This window comes from Marmota flaviventris, chromosome 9, assembly GCF_047511675.1.
Source record: "Marmota flaviventris isolate mMarFla1 chromosome 9, mMarFla1.hap1, whole genome shotgun sequence".
Classification (NCBI taxonomy): domain Eukaryota; kingdom Metazoa; phylum Chordata; class Mammalia; order Rodentia; family Sciuridae; genus Marmota; species Marmota flaviventris.
The window spans coordinates 91688124-91701930 of NC_092506.1; the positions used below are offsets into that span (position 1 = coordinate 91688124).

The 13807-nt window shown below is 35.6% G+C and overlaps 1 protein-coding gene and 1 pseudogene across 1 annotated transcript in view; one reads left to right on the forward strand and one right to left on the reverse strand.

Moving 5' to 3' along the window:
- Kbtbd3 (kelch repeat and BTB domain containing 3) overlaps positions 1-13719 on the reverse strand; it is a 28867-nt gene extending 15148 nt beyond the window's left edge. Inside the window, exon 1 of the mRNA XM_027930604.2 lies at positions 13577-13719. The gene's annotated coding sequence lies outside the window, so the exon portion shown is untranslated. The remainder of the gene's footprint in view (positions 1-13576) is intronic.
- Positions 5525-6404, forward strand: LOC139707001 (adenylate kinase isoenzyme 6 pseudogene; annotated as a pseudogene).
- Positions 13720-13807: the final 88 nt, after the last annotated feature.

The window sequence follows — 13807 nt, forward strand, 5'->3', positions numbered from 1 at the left end:
AGCAGGAAGTGTGAATCAGGCGGTATAGCGATACCAGACTTCAAACTATACTATAGAGCAATAGTAACAAAAACAGCATGGTACTGGTACCAAAACAGGCGGGTGGACCAATGGTACAGAATAGAGGACACAGAAACCAATCCACAAAACTACAACTATCTTATATTTGATAAAGGGGCTAAAAGCATGCAATGGAGGAAGGATAGCATCTTCAACAAATGGTGCTGGGAAAACTGGAAATCCATATGCAACAAAATGAAACTGAATCCCTTTCTCTCGCCATGCACAAAAGTGAATTCAAAATGGATCAAGGAGCTTGATATCAAATCAGAGACACGCCGTCTGATAGAAGAAAAAGTTGGCTACGATCTACATACGGTGGGGTCGGGCTCCAAATTCCTCAATAGGACACCCATAGCACAAAAGTTAATAACTAGAATCAACAAATGGGACTTACTCAAACTTAAAAGTTTTTTCTCAGCAAAAGAAACAATAAGAGAGGTAAATAGGGAGCCTACATCCTGGGAACAAATCTTTACTCCTCACACTTCAGATAGAGCCCTAATATCCAGAGTATACAAAGAACTCAAAAAATTAGACAATAAGATAACAAATAACCGAATCAACAAATGGGCCAAGGACCTGAACAGACACTTCTCAGAGGAGAACATACAATCAATCAACAAGTACATGAAAAAATGCTCACCATCTCTAGCAGTCAGAGAAATGCAAATCAAAACCACCCTAAGATACCATCTCACTCCAGTAAGATGGACAGCCATTATGAAGTCAAACAACAGCAAGTGCTGGCGAGGATGTGGGGAAAAGTCTACACTTGTACATTGCTGGTGGGACTGCAAATTTGTGCGGCCAATTTGGAAAGCAGTATGGAGATTCCTGGGCAAGCTGGGAATGGAACCACCATTTGACCCAGCTATTGCCCTTCTCGGACTATTCCCTGAAGAACTTAAAAGAGCATACTATAGGGATACTGCCACATCAATGTTCATAGCAGCACAATTCACAATAGCTAGACTGTGGAACCAACCTAGATGCCCTTCAATAGATGAATGGATAAAAAAATGTGGAATTTATACACAATGGAGTATTACACAGCACTAAAAAAATGACAAAATCATGGAATTTGCAGGGAAACGGATGGCATTAGAGTAGATTATGCTAAGTGAAGCTAGCTAATCCCTAAAAAACAAGTGCCAAATGTCTTCTTTGATATAATGAGAGCAACTAAGAACAGAGCAGGGAGGAAGAGCAGGTGGAAAAGATTAACATTAAACAGAGATGAGAGGTGGGAGGGAAAGGGAGAGAAAAGAGATATTGCATGGAAATGGAAGGAGACCCTCATTGTTATACAAAATTACATATAAGAGGTTGTGAGGGGAATGGGAAAATAAACAAGGAGAGAAATGAATTACAGTAGATGGTGTAGAGAGAGAAGATGGGAGGGGAGGGGAGGGGGGATAGTAGAGTATAGGAAAGGTAGCAGAATACAACAGTCACTAATATGGCATTATGTAAAAACGTGGATGTGTAACCTATGTGATTCTGTCATCTGTATTTGGGGTAAAAATGGGAGTTCATAACCCACTTGAATCAAATGTATGAAATATGATATGTCAAGAGCTTTGTAATGTTTTGAACAACCAATAAAAGAAAAAGAAAAACTTGTTATGTTTAGTCTCGGGACTAAGAAAGGAACAACCTGGCAAACCAAAAAGGTTTTAGACAATGACCCTAGCTGAACATAATAGAAGAATTGTGGTTCTTCATCTACCCATATTTATAAAAGAGCAATGACAAGCCTAGAATTCTGCACATGCTAGGTTGCAATCAGAGACTCAACCTTTCTCCTCCTGTTTTCCTAGTAGAATGATGTCAGAGAAGGCTGAACAACAACAAAAAATGTATGCAGAGAGATAATAATTATGGTCATTATAACTAAATTAAAATGGAATTCTAAAAAGTCTCAAATAACCCACAGAAAGACATAGAAAATAAAATAGAAGAATGAAAATTAGGGAGAATAAACAAAAGATAAATAGCCTAGTAACATAATCATTGTACTAAATAAATATGGTTTATACATGCCAATTAAAACACAGAGATTACCAGAGTAGATAAAGAGTTACCTTCCTATAACTTCCATAACTATAATTTCCTACAAATAACTCACTTCAAGTATGATGGTATAAGTAGATAAAAATAAAAGGAGAGAAAAAATATGCTATACAAGCCTTAATTAAATGAAAGTAAGTATGGAAATACTAATACAAGATAAAGTAGACTTTGGAAATAAAAATTTCCAGGGATAGACAGAAATATTACATAATGTCAATCTACCATGAAGACTAGCAATCCTAAATGTATATGCATAAACAAAAGAGTTCTGGAATATATGAAGTAGAAACTGATGCAAGAGGAAAGTAAAATAACAAGTCCACTGTTATAGATGGAGATCTAAATACTCACCTCTCTAAAACTACTCAAAAAATCATCAAGGATATATAAAAGAATTCAACACCACCATCAATCAACAGAATCTAATCAACCTCTACAGAAGACTTTAAGTGTTCTTTTTAAGTGCCCATGGAACATATGCCTACGTTGACCATACCCTGCTCCACAATGCAAACCTCAAATGATTTAAAAGAATTGAAATTATACATATTATGTTATCTGACCACAATGAAATCAAACTAAAATTTAATTTTACAAAAGATGTGAAAATATATAAGGACTTAGAATATAAATAAAACACTTCTAAATAATCCATAGATCAGGGTTATGGTTTGGATCTGGAATGTCCCTCAAAGGCTCACGTGTTGAAGGCTAGTTCCCTAACATTCAGAGGTGGAACTTTTGAGACATGATTGTATCATAAGGGTGCTAATCTCATCAGTGCATTAGTTCCACTGATGAATTCACAGGTAATAGTCCACAGAAGGTGGAAGTAGATCACTAGGGATGTACCTTTGAAAGATATATCCTGCCCCTGGCACCTTCTCTTCTCTGTCTCTGCTTCCTGGCTGCCATGAAAGTCAGCAGGCTTTGCTTTGCCATACCCTCCCTGTATGATGCTCTGCTTCACCTTAGGCCCAATGCATGGAGCCACAACTGACCTTGAACTGAACCAGCATTGCTGCTGTTCTCTAGACAAAGACAATACCCAAACACACACACACACACACACACACACTTCATAACCACAGACCCATATCCCTCACAAATCCAGATGCAAAAATTCTTAACAAAATATTAGTAAAAAGAATTCATCAAACTATAAAAGAAATTATATAATGACTAAGCAAGTTTATACAGGGATGTAAGACTAATTAAATATCTGAATATCAATCAATGTAATCCATCATATTAACAAGCTACAGAAGGAAAAATTACATAATCATATCAATTTATACAAAAAACATTTGACATAATCCAAAACCCATTACTTAGAAAAACTCAGGAGAAAGTTTCCCCCTCAACTTGCTAGAGAATATCTACTGAAAACAATAGTTATAGCTAACATTATACTAAATAGTAGTATTAATATAGAGACCAAATCTCTTCCTTATGAGGAAAACAGCAAGGATGTCTACTCTTACCACTGCTATTCATCATAGCACTAGAAGCTCTAGCCAGCACACTAAAGCAAGGAAATTCAATAAAAGGCATATATATTGGCAAAGAAAAAACAAAATTGTCTCTATTTGTATATACCAAGATTGTGTACACAAAAAATCCCAAGGAATCTAACCTCCTTAAAAAACAAATAAATCTAATAAGTGAGCTCAGCAACAACACAAAATACAAGATCAACACACAGAAATCATTTATATTTCTATATATTAGTAACAAATATATGAATACCAAAATTAAAAATACAATAGCTGAAAAAAGAAGGGAAATAAATACCCAAATATAAATATAATAAAACACATACATAACGCATTTGCTGAAAACTCTAAAATACTAACAAAAGAAATCAAAGAGGAAAAATGTGCCATATCTGTGAATTGAAAAAGTCAACATACTCACAAAATTAATCGCTACCCCCCCAAAAAACACTGATATACAGGTTTAACCAAACCTATATATCAAAATCTAAGCAAGATATGTTTTGTAGATACTATTGAGATTATTATAAAAGTTATATGAAATGATAAAAAAACTAGACTAATACAATTTTGAAAAAGTAATAATATGACAATGATCCTTCTAATTTCAAGACATTATAGATGCAGTAATCAAGACCTTGTGACATTGGTGAAAGGACAGACAATCAGATCAGTGAACAAAATATAGACTAGAGGAACAGCCTCACAGAAGCATAGTCTTTTTTGGGGGGGCGGGGGGGGGAAGGGGACAGGGTATGGCTTTGTTGCCTAGACTGGCCTCCAACTCCTGATCCTCCTGCTTCAGCTTCCCAAAGTAGGAGGGATTACAGGCATGTGCTGCCATGCCCTGGCCCCCAGACAGTCTAGTCATTTTTGACAAAGGTTCAAAAGCAATCCAATGGAAGAAAAATAGTCTTTTCAACAAACAGTGCTTAAGAGGATAGATATTCACGAGTCAATAAATAAACCTAAACACCATACTTCATATAAAATTTAACTCATAGTGTGTTTAGTCAGCTTTTTCGCTGCTGTGACTAAAAGATCTGACCAGAATAATTTTAGGGAAGAAAGTTTACATGAGGGCTCATGGTTTCCGAGGTCTCAGTCCACAGACAGCTGGCTCCATTTCTCGCAGTTTGAGGTAAAGCAGAACATCATGGTGGAAGTGTGGCATAGGGAACCAGTTCATATGATGATCAGGTAGCAGAGAGCGAGCCTCCACTTGACAGATTCAAATATATATCCCATGGCCAAGGCACCAATAAACCTACAACATCCTCAAGCCACACCCCATGTCTCCAGTTATTACCACTCAATTAATCCCATTACAGATTAATTCACTTAAGAGAAAATTTTAGGAGAAAATATAGGATAAAGTCTTTGTGACTAGGAGTTAGTCAATGACTTCTTAGACATGACTTCAAAAGCATAATTTGTAAATGAAAAAATATTTTAATAAATTGGATTTCATCAAAATTATTTTTTTTTCTTGTGAAATACCCTGTTAAGATGATGAACAGCCAGTGCAAGTGGTGCACATCGTTAATCCCAGCAGTTGGGAGGCTGAGACAGGGGATCACAAGTTCAAAGCCAGCCTCAGCAAAAGCAGGGCACTAAGCAACTCAGTGAGATCCTGTCTCTAAATAAAATATAAAATAGGGCTGAGATGTGGCTCAGTGGGCAAGTGCCCCTCGGTTGTTCAATTCCCGGTACCAATAAAAAAAAAAAAAAGATGAATGTGATAAATGAACAAGCTTTGAACCAGAAGACTATATCTGCAAAATCAAATCTATTAAAGAATACACAAGGAACTCTCAAAACTCACCAGCAAAAAAACCCAAATCAATCTAATTAAAAAATGGGCAAAAGGTATGAAGAAATGTTTCACTAAAATGAATATACAGATGGTAAATAAACACATGACAAGATGTTCAACATTATTAGTCTTTATGGAGATACAAATTAAGACCAAGATGAAAAGTCACTGCCCATTTATTTGAGTGGCTAAAAAAAAAAAAAAAAACTTAGTGACAATATCAAAGGCATAAGAGGATATAGAGACACTGGATCACACACACATATTTGGTAGAAATAGTTTGGCAGTTTCTTAAAAAAACTAAACATATGGTAGTGTAGCTGGAAGGTGAGTGGAGGCGCCTCCCTCCTTCTGTGGTGGTGTTGCCTCTGACCTTCACCAGTACCCCAGGGGTTGGGAAAACCATAGTAGGCAAGAAACTTACATCAAGATCATAACTGAAATACATTAAGGTGGGTGGGTGATTAGCTCTAGAAGGCCAGTTACATGATGGTATAATATCCCATTTTAGGTAGAATAGTTGATAGGTCAGAAAAACAAATGAGAAAAGGTGGAGTTCACTGTTGATCACCACAGTTTTTATTTCCTCCCTGAATGCTGGTTTCATATAATTTTTGTGTTGAGAACATATAACAGTGTATTGTGGAAAACACTTGAAACAAGAGATTATAGTGAGAAGAAATTAAAAGATAATACTCAATCTGATATTTTTCAAGTTCTTTATGAAGAAGCTATAGCATCCTACAAAGGAGTAATTGTGTATCAGCTGCCAAGCAAAGAACCAGAATGTAAATGAGACCTTGAAATGGATTGAGTAATGGATCCAAGATCATAACTCTTTACCGGCCACTTTACAATCATTCTCTTTTTTAAATTTATTTATTTGTTATAGTCAGTTATATATGACTGCAGAATGTTCTTCGACGCATCATACACAAATGAAACATAATTTTTGACTTCTTTAGTTTTGTACCCAAAGTAGGGTTACACCATTCATGCAATCATACATGTACCTAGGGTAATGATGTCTCATTTAAATCATTCTTGTTGATATCTGCCTACTTTATAGAAATTGCCCACGTATCAGTTAAAAAAATTAGTTAAAACTGTGTTGCAGGCCCAGCAAGTGCATAATATGAAGGTTTATGCCTGAGTTTCTTTTTCTCCATGAGAAAGCTAAACAATCTCAAATATAATGAATATAATATTATTAAAGATTGAGAGTAAAAACTATCATTTAATGCTTCAGTTGCTAAATAATAAGTAAATCTGACCAAAGGGGTAGATACCTTTGGTCAGATTTACTTATTATTGAAGAAAATGCAAATGATCTATTAAAATAACAAGTAAAAAAAATCAGAAAAAAATTACATATATACTTACCATGTTATTCAACAATGATACTCGTGGGCATTTTATCTCCGAGAAATAAAAACTTAAATGTGCACAAAAATTTGTATTTGCTGCTTTACAAAGATTTTGTTAGTATACGAAAACAGATGAAACAACCAAAATGCTGCTAAATAGGTGAATGAATAAACAATCTGGCATATTCATACCATGGAATACTACTCACCATTAAAAATGAACAAACTATTGATATGCATAACAACATAGATGGATTTCAAGGGCATTATGATGAGTTACTAAAAAGCCAATCTCAAAAGATCACACATTGTATAATTCCATTTATACAAAGGTCTTGAAATGGCATAATTACAGACCTGGAAAAGAGACTAGGGGTTGCCAGCAGTGGATGATGGTGGAGAGTGGTTGAAAGGGTAGTTTTGCACACAAGAGAGACATTTGTAGTGATCTATAGTAAGGTCTTGCTCACATTTGTGCATGTGTGTGTGTTGCTGGGAACCTAGGGCTTTGAGCATGCCAAATAAGCACTTTACCACTGAGCTACCTCTGCAGCCCTTAATCTGTATAGAGATTGTTGTGAAAGTTATAATAACATATACATATATGAGAAATGACATGGAACTAAATCACCCATTATACTGTCAAATCTGAGATTTCAATTTTGTACTATAATTATGTGTTACATATTAAACACTAGCAAAAACTGGGTGAGGGATACAGGAGAACTCTCTCCACTATCCTTATAACTAAATATCTACATGTAATTAGTTCAAAATAAAAAAATAAAATATCAATTCAAGAAACTACTTTGCAATTCCAGTTTTAGTCTTATTCAAAACACTTAGGAAATACAAAGAAAACATTTTGAGTATAAAGTGGTTTTTCAATATTTTTTGAAATAACTAGAAAATGAAACTGCAAAAATGTATCAAAATCTTCTAAACCTTCAAAAAGATAAAACTATGTGCATATTGGCATAGGTATTAAGAGTATCAATTTTAAAAAAATCCAACCAAAATACTTCTTAATCAATTTCATTATCATTAGAAATATGTAATTTAGGTCTTATGTTGGATTGAGTTAATTATTTAGGATTATAGTTCATGAATAAGAATAGAACCCAATGACATAACATAAAGGAATTTTTATTTCTATGAACAGGAACAAAGCAGAGTTTACTAGAAAATTTTAAGTATACTAAAATAAAACTTTAAGATCAATCACATTTATTTGGTTTTATAAAGTAAAAAAATAAATCCCCCTGCCATGTATATTCTACATAGAATAACAAATCCAAGCAGCTAAAAGTTTCCATTTCTTAAATTTGGTTTGAATAAATCTCTATTTGTATATTTTGCAAATAACAAAGAAAATGGGATTTGGAGCAGGAGGAAGATGGTTCCAAATAGTCCATCATTTACTGGTGACTACAGCTCAGGATTGGTGAAGCTTTTGTTTCCTTATCTGCAAAGTAGACACACCAATCTCACTGGAGTGTTGTAATACTTTAATGATATCATAAATGATGAATTAATATTGTCAAGTGTATATAAGTATTAATAATTAAAATATGCAATATTGTTAAATGTTGAACTATTCTTAATTCTTGGCAGAAGATTTGAAAGTTAATTATTTTTTCCAAATATTTTTCAAATTCAATTATGGTAGTTTATTAAGGCAATTTTTTTCATAATAGTATTTGAAGTGAACAGGCATCTTATAACCACATTGCTTGCTCAGCAGTCACATTAGTCAACGCATGAATATTAAATATGAAAAATGGATATTAGCAACTTGGAAGAAAACCCTGGAGATAATAACAGATGCTTCCATAAGAAATGATGAATCACTAATTCTATAAACAAAGAATGATATTATATGGATATAACACAGACATTGAGCATGAATTGAAAGTGAGCCTAAATAGAGATTGAATGTTAAGTTGTTTTAGGAACAACTCTGCCAATTTTTCTTTCAGTGTATGTACAAGGGATATATGTTTTTTTTGTGTGTGTGTGTGTATACATATATACACAGGAGCACATGCACATATGGCTCATTTTTTCAGAATGAAAAATTCCAAATGATAAAAAATATACAATAATTAAACTGGCATATCTTTTTTCTTAGTAGCACATAAAATAATAGTGTATTTCATCTATTGCATCTCAGCTTCAATGAAACACCTTTCTGTTTAATAAAGACTGAATCAATTTTCAAAACAAATTATTCTTTCTTTTAATGTCCTCCATTAAAAGGTGATTTACATAATTGAATCAATAAAAGTACAAGGGTCAAACCTAAGAACCAAGTCTTTGATGCAAAGTAGTGATGGAAAGGCATATGAAAATTGATAAAATATGAAATTAAAGCTGTGTCCTAATTGACCTGGGCTTTGATTTCATTGAGTCATTCACTTATTAGTTTGATACTGATGTTCCAAAATGGAGCAAGATTTCTGACTTATACTATTCAATATTTATTGCATATGTTAACTATATATGAATTAGGAACTAAATATTTTGGAGCATATGGCTGATATGGTTCCTGCTGATGATAATAAATTACACACAAAAAAAAAAGAAAAAAGAAAAAAGAAAAGCAGGAACAGTCTACTTCAGATAATAAAATGGTTACAGTTAACACAGTGCTCACTCTGTGCCTGGATCTGTACTTCATGCTTTATACATGCTCTTAATCTTCAAACCAATTATATAAAGCAGATAACTGGAGTATCATCTCCATTTTCTAGATAGAAAAACATGAGATTTTTGAGTAATTTTCCCAAGGTCAAATAGTAAGTAAGTGGGTACATGGGGTGTGACTCAGATCCCTTTCTAAGAAGGTGTAATTTGAGACTTGACTGGTGAGAAGGTAAGGTATTGGTGGGAGAAATACTAGATAAAGTCCTAAAGTGAGAAAGTAGTCCTTCAGTTTTTAAGAAATTTAAAGGCAGCTGGTGTACCTGGAGAACAGTTAGTGGGAACAATCATGTCAGGAAACAGGACTGCAGAAAGCAGGTGCAAGGAGCTACAATTCGATTTGAAGTACAATAGGAACAACTAATTTTAAACTAGGTATTTAATCTGATTTGTGTTTTAAAAAAATCTTTCCAGAAAATATGTGAAAAATAAATTGAAAAAAGAGTAAAAGAAGCAGAGTCCATGTCATTCAGCAATTGTTAGAAAGTTAGGGGAGTAGTTATTATTATAGTAGGCTCTGTTCTAAATACAGAAGATACAGCTAAAAACAATACAGACAAGGTCCTCTACTCCGGAGTACACATTAGAGTGGTGAAAACACACACACACAACTAACCTCCCTTGCAATAGTAAAATTTCTCTTTCTCTACTATACATTTTCCACAGAATACAAATTTTAGTATCTCCATCTGTAAACAAATACCAAACAAAAAATATCTTTGACTTCTTATTCTCTTCTAGCTACCATCCTGTTTTTATATTTTTTTCAAGTAGAAAAAACTTCTTTAAGGGCTAACTTTGTGGTAGCATAGCCTCAAGTTACCTTCTCATTCCACTACAATCAAGTTCCTTTCTTTTACCCTACTTAAACTGCCCTTCTCAATGTCACCACACTATCATCTCAAAGTTGAATTCTCATGTCTCTCCTCATCTAACCTTTCAGGAATATTAGTTCTGTGCCACAACACTCTGTCCTTGTCAATCTAATTAGGAAGCAATGTTGCATAGTGATTAAGAGCATAGATTTCTAGATTTAGCTTTGAAGACAAGTTGTACAATGATGGGAAGAGAAATAGATGGATTTAGCTTTACTTTAGAGCAGAACCAAAATAGGGCTTTGGGATGAACATGGAGAATGAGGAAAAGGGAGAATAATGGTTTGTTCCTTGAGAAACTGGCAGAATTATAGAGCTAGTCAATAAAGTCTTGGGTGGAAAAAAAGAAAAAGGTCTGAGAGAGAATAAAGTTTGTAACCCAATAAAAAGCTAGTGATCTCAAATATCTTAGCTAGATCTCATTTGATGCCTTTCCACTGAAATTAGTACCTGGGAGAGTGATTTACCAAAGTCATACAGACAACTGGTGGTAGAACTGGAAAGAGAACATCATGTCTCCCAGAATCCCTGTAAGAAGCTATGAATCAGGATCAGGCAAAATGACTATTACTCATAAACTGGCAAAGCCTCTATTATGTTCATCCTCTTCTTCTCCTGACCAATGCAATAAACAATTTTTAATATAATTTTGGGTTTATGGAACCTAGTTAGGCAAGTTACTAACTGGTGTATTTATATTTCCTTTTAAAAAAGTGAAGGAGATAAAGACAGACTATATAAAAACAGTATTACCCCAATGAGAATAATAAAATCTATTGTAAAAGTCAATTACTAGGCTGGGGGCAGTGATAAATACCTGTAATATCAACTATCTAGGAGGCTGAAGCAACAGGATTGCAAGTTTGAGGCCAGCCTGGTCAGCATAGTGTCCCAAAAAGTTTTTTTTTTTTTTTAAAGGGCTGGGGATATAGGTCAGTGGCAGAGCACTTGTCTGCATGACTGAGACCCTGGCTTCAATTTGCAGTACAAAAATAGTCAATTACTAACATTTACTTATGTATATCATTGTAAAAGTTCAAATATACATGAAATTCTTTCTCAATTTATATTCTTATTTGAAAGATTATGTGTGTGTGTGTGTGTGTGTGTGTGTGTATCAGGACCATAAAAGAGATTTTATAAAGCAATATTTGAATAATTGGCAAATGAATTCTATAAACAATACCTTTATTTTTTAATACTCTGGAGAAAGGCTTAAGCTAAGCCTTGAAGGACAAATAAGATTTTAAAAAGTAAATAAGGAGGGTGATTAACTTAAATAAACCTACAAAGGGTGTTCACTAGAGTAGTAGACTTGGGGCTGGGATTGAGGGTAAGGAGAATGAGCTATTCTAGACATTATCTTTGTATGACATTTGAGCCTAAATCATACAGAGGAACAAGGAATCTGATGTTGGTAAGAGAGAATTATATTATAGGTAGAAAAAAACTGTAAAAATAACCACTACATCACTTGTCCGTATATTGCACTAAATAAATCTTGTACAATTAGTTTAGTGGTAAAAGAAGGGAATATGAATTCCTAAACCTGAACTTAAATTATTTTGCAAATTCCTTTGAGCTGTTTCTCCATCATTAATAATTATTAACAGAAGAACATGTAAGATAATGTACATAGATGTATTTTAAAAACAGAAAACATACCAAAATTATAAAAATCAGTTCAAAAGATAAGGAAATGATGCTTCATTTATGATGTATGATGCTTAGATACAAAAAATGAAAAATGAAAAACTGTATTATAATCATTGCTGATGTAGATTTTAGTACTTTTTTACTTTTCATATCTTCTTATTGAAGCTTTTTATGTGTGTCCTTCATCTGCCTTACTAGACAAAGCTCCCTGCAAGTGGTAAGCAGATCTTAAGCATAGCACCTGACAAAATCTCTTAGTATTAGCTAAATTGATATTTCAAGCCAATAATTCATCTTACTGTGCTCTGAGGCTCTCTCTCTCTCTCTCTCTCTCTCTGTGTGTGTGTGTGTTTTCAAAATCCCACTGCCTTGCACAGGATTCGAGGGGACTCATGATATTACAAAAACTTAATGGGGAAGAAGTACAGATGAAAAAAGGAATAAAATTCTGCTTAAAGAAGTAACAGGCAGGTAACTGTGGTGATCAATACTGCGGGACATAGATGATATTTCCTGGCAGCCATAGGAAGAAGCGAATAGGCTGAATCCATTGTATAGCACTTAATCTACCATCAAGCGGGGTATTTACATTCATCTGCAGATACAAATTTTCCCTCTACCAAAATCCACAAGAACTTTGATCAGGTGGGCTTTTTCTGTGTTACCAACAGCTTAAAGTCTTGGCGTATGCCTGTAATCTCAGTGACTGGGGAGGCTGAAGCAGGAGGATGGCAATTCACAGCCAGACTGGGTAATTTATCAAGACTTTGTCACAAAATAAAAATTTTAAATGACTGGAGACGTAGTTTAGTGGTAGAGCGTCCTTGCGTTCAATCCCCAGTACTGACCGAAAAAAAGTCATAAACAGTCTACATGGAAACAGACTATATCAATGTGACTCTTTATAAAGCCTGAGGGGAAAAAGTGAGCAAAGGCACAGAGTAAACCTGAAGGACCGTTGAAGTTATTTACTTGATTTCTGTGGCTATTAGAGAGATCAAGGACCTCTGTCAAGATGAAACCACTGATGATTCAACATCGGAATCCCGTTTTCTCCCTTTAATACTAGCTCAGGCGTGGCAACCGCAAAATAGCACCTGGGCGCTAAGCGCCGCAATGAAGGGTCAGCATTAGCCCAGCAGCTAGCTGACAGCCTCGGATTCAGGCGGGGCCCGCGCTCACGCCAGCGCTGAGGACAGGGTCTTAGCCAGGCTTTCGATGGCAGCTTTCAGGTGGGCAGCTGATAGGGGTAAGGAATGCCTGGGTGAGGGTAGGTTTTCCACTGACAGATGAGGCTGGGGGGCAAGAGGAGGAGGCAACTCAGGGCCACCGCGTTGCACAACTCCAGGGATATCTAGGTAATCCTTCCTAGCCAGAAAACCCTCTCCCTCCCCAAAATACAAAGGGGCGACAGAAGCAGCTGAAGGTAAGGAAAGCCCCTTCTCTGGGGGTCGTACGAGGTAACCCCGACCCCAGGAATGAGGAACTGACATCCCACTCCTCCCTCAGACCCAGGAGCTCACCCACCTGCAACTGCAGTCTCTGAAGTCTCCACCCAAGTCTCCCTGCTTCCAGAGCACTGATTGCGATTGGCTTGCACCGCTGTCTGGTTAGTATTTCCCTACGCGTGAATGGCGTAACTGTAGGGCTCCTGGCCTTGGTCCCTCCCTTCGCTCGCCTGCGGGGTCACGCCTACGTGACGTCACACGGTGCCGCAAAGCGCAGAGGTCGTTGGTGTAACCGCCCCCGACCGCTATC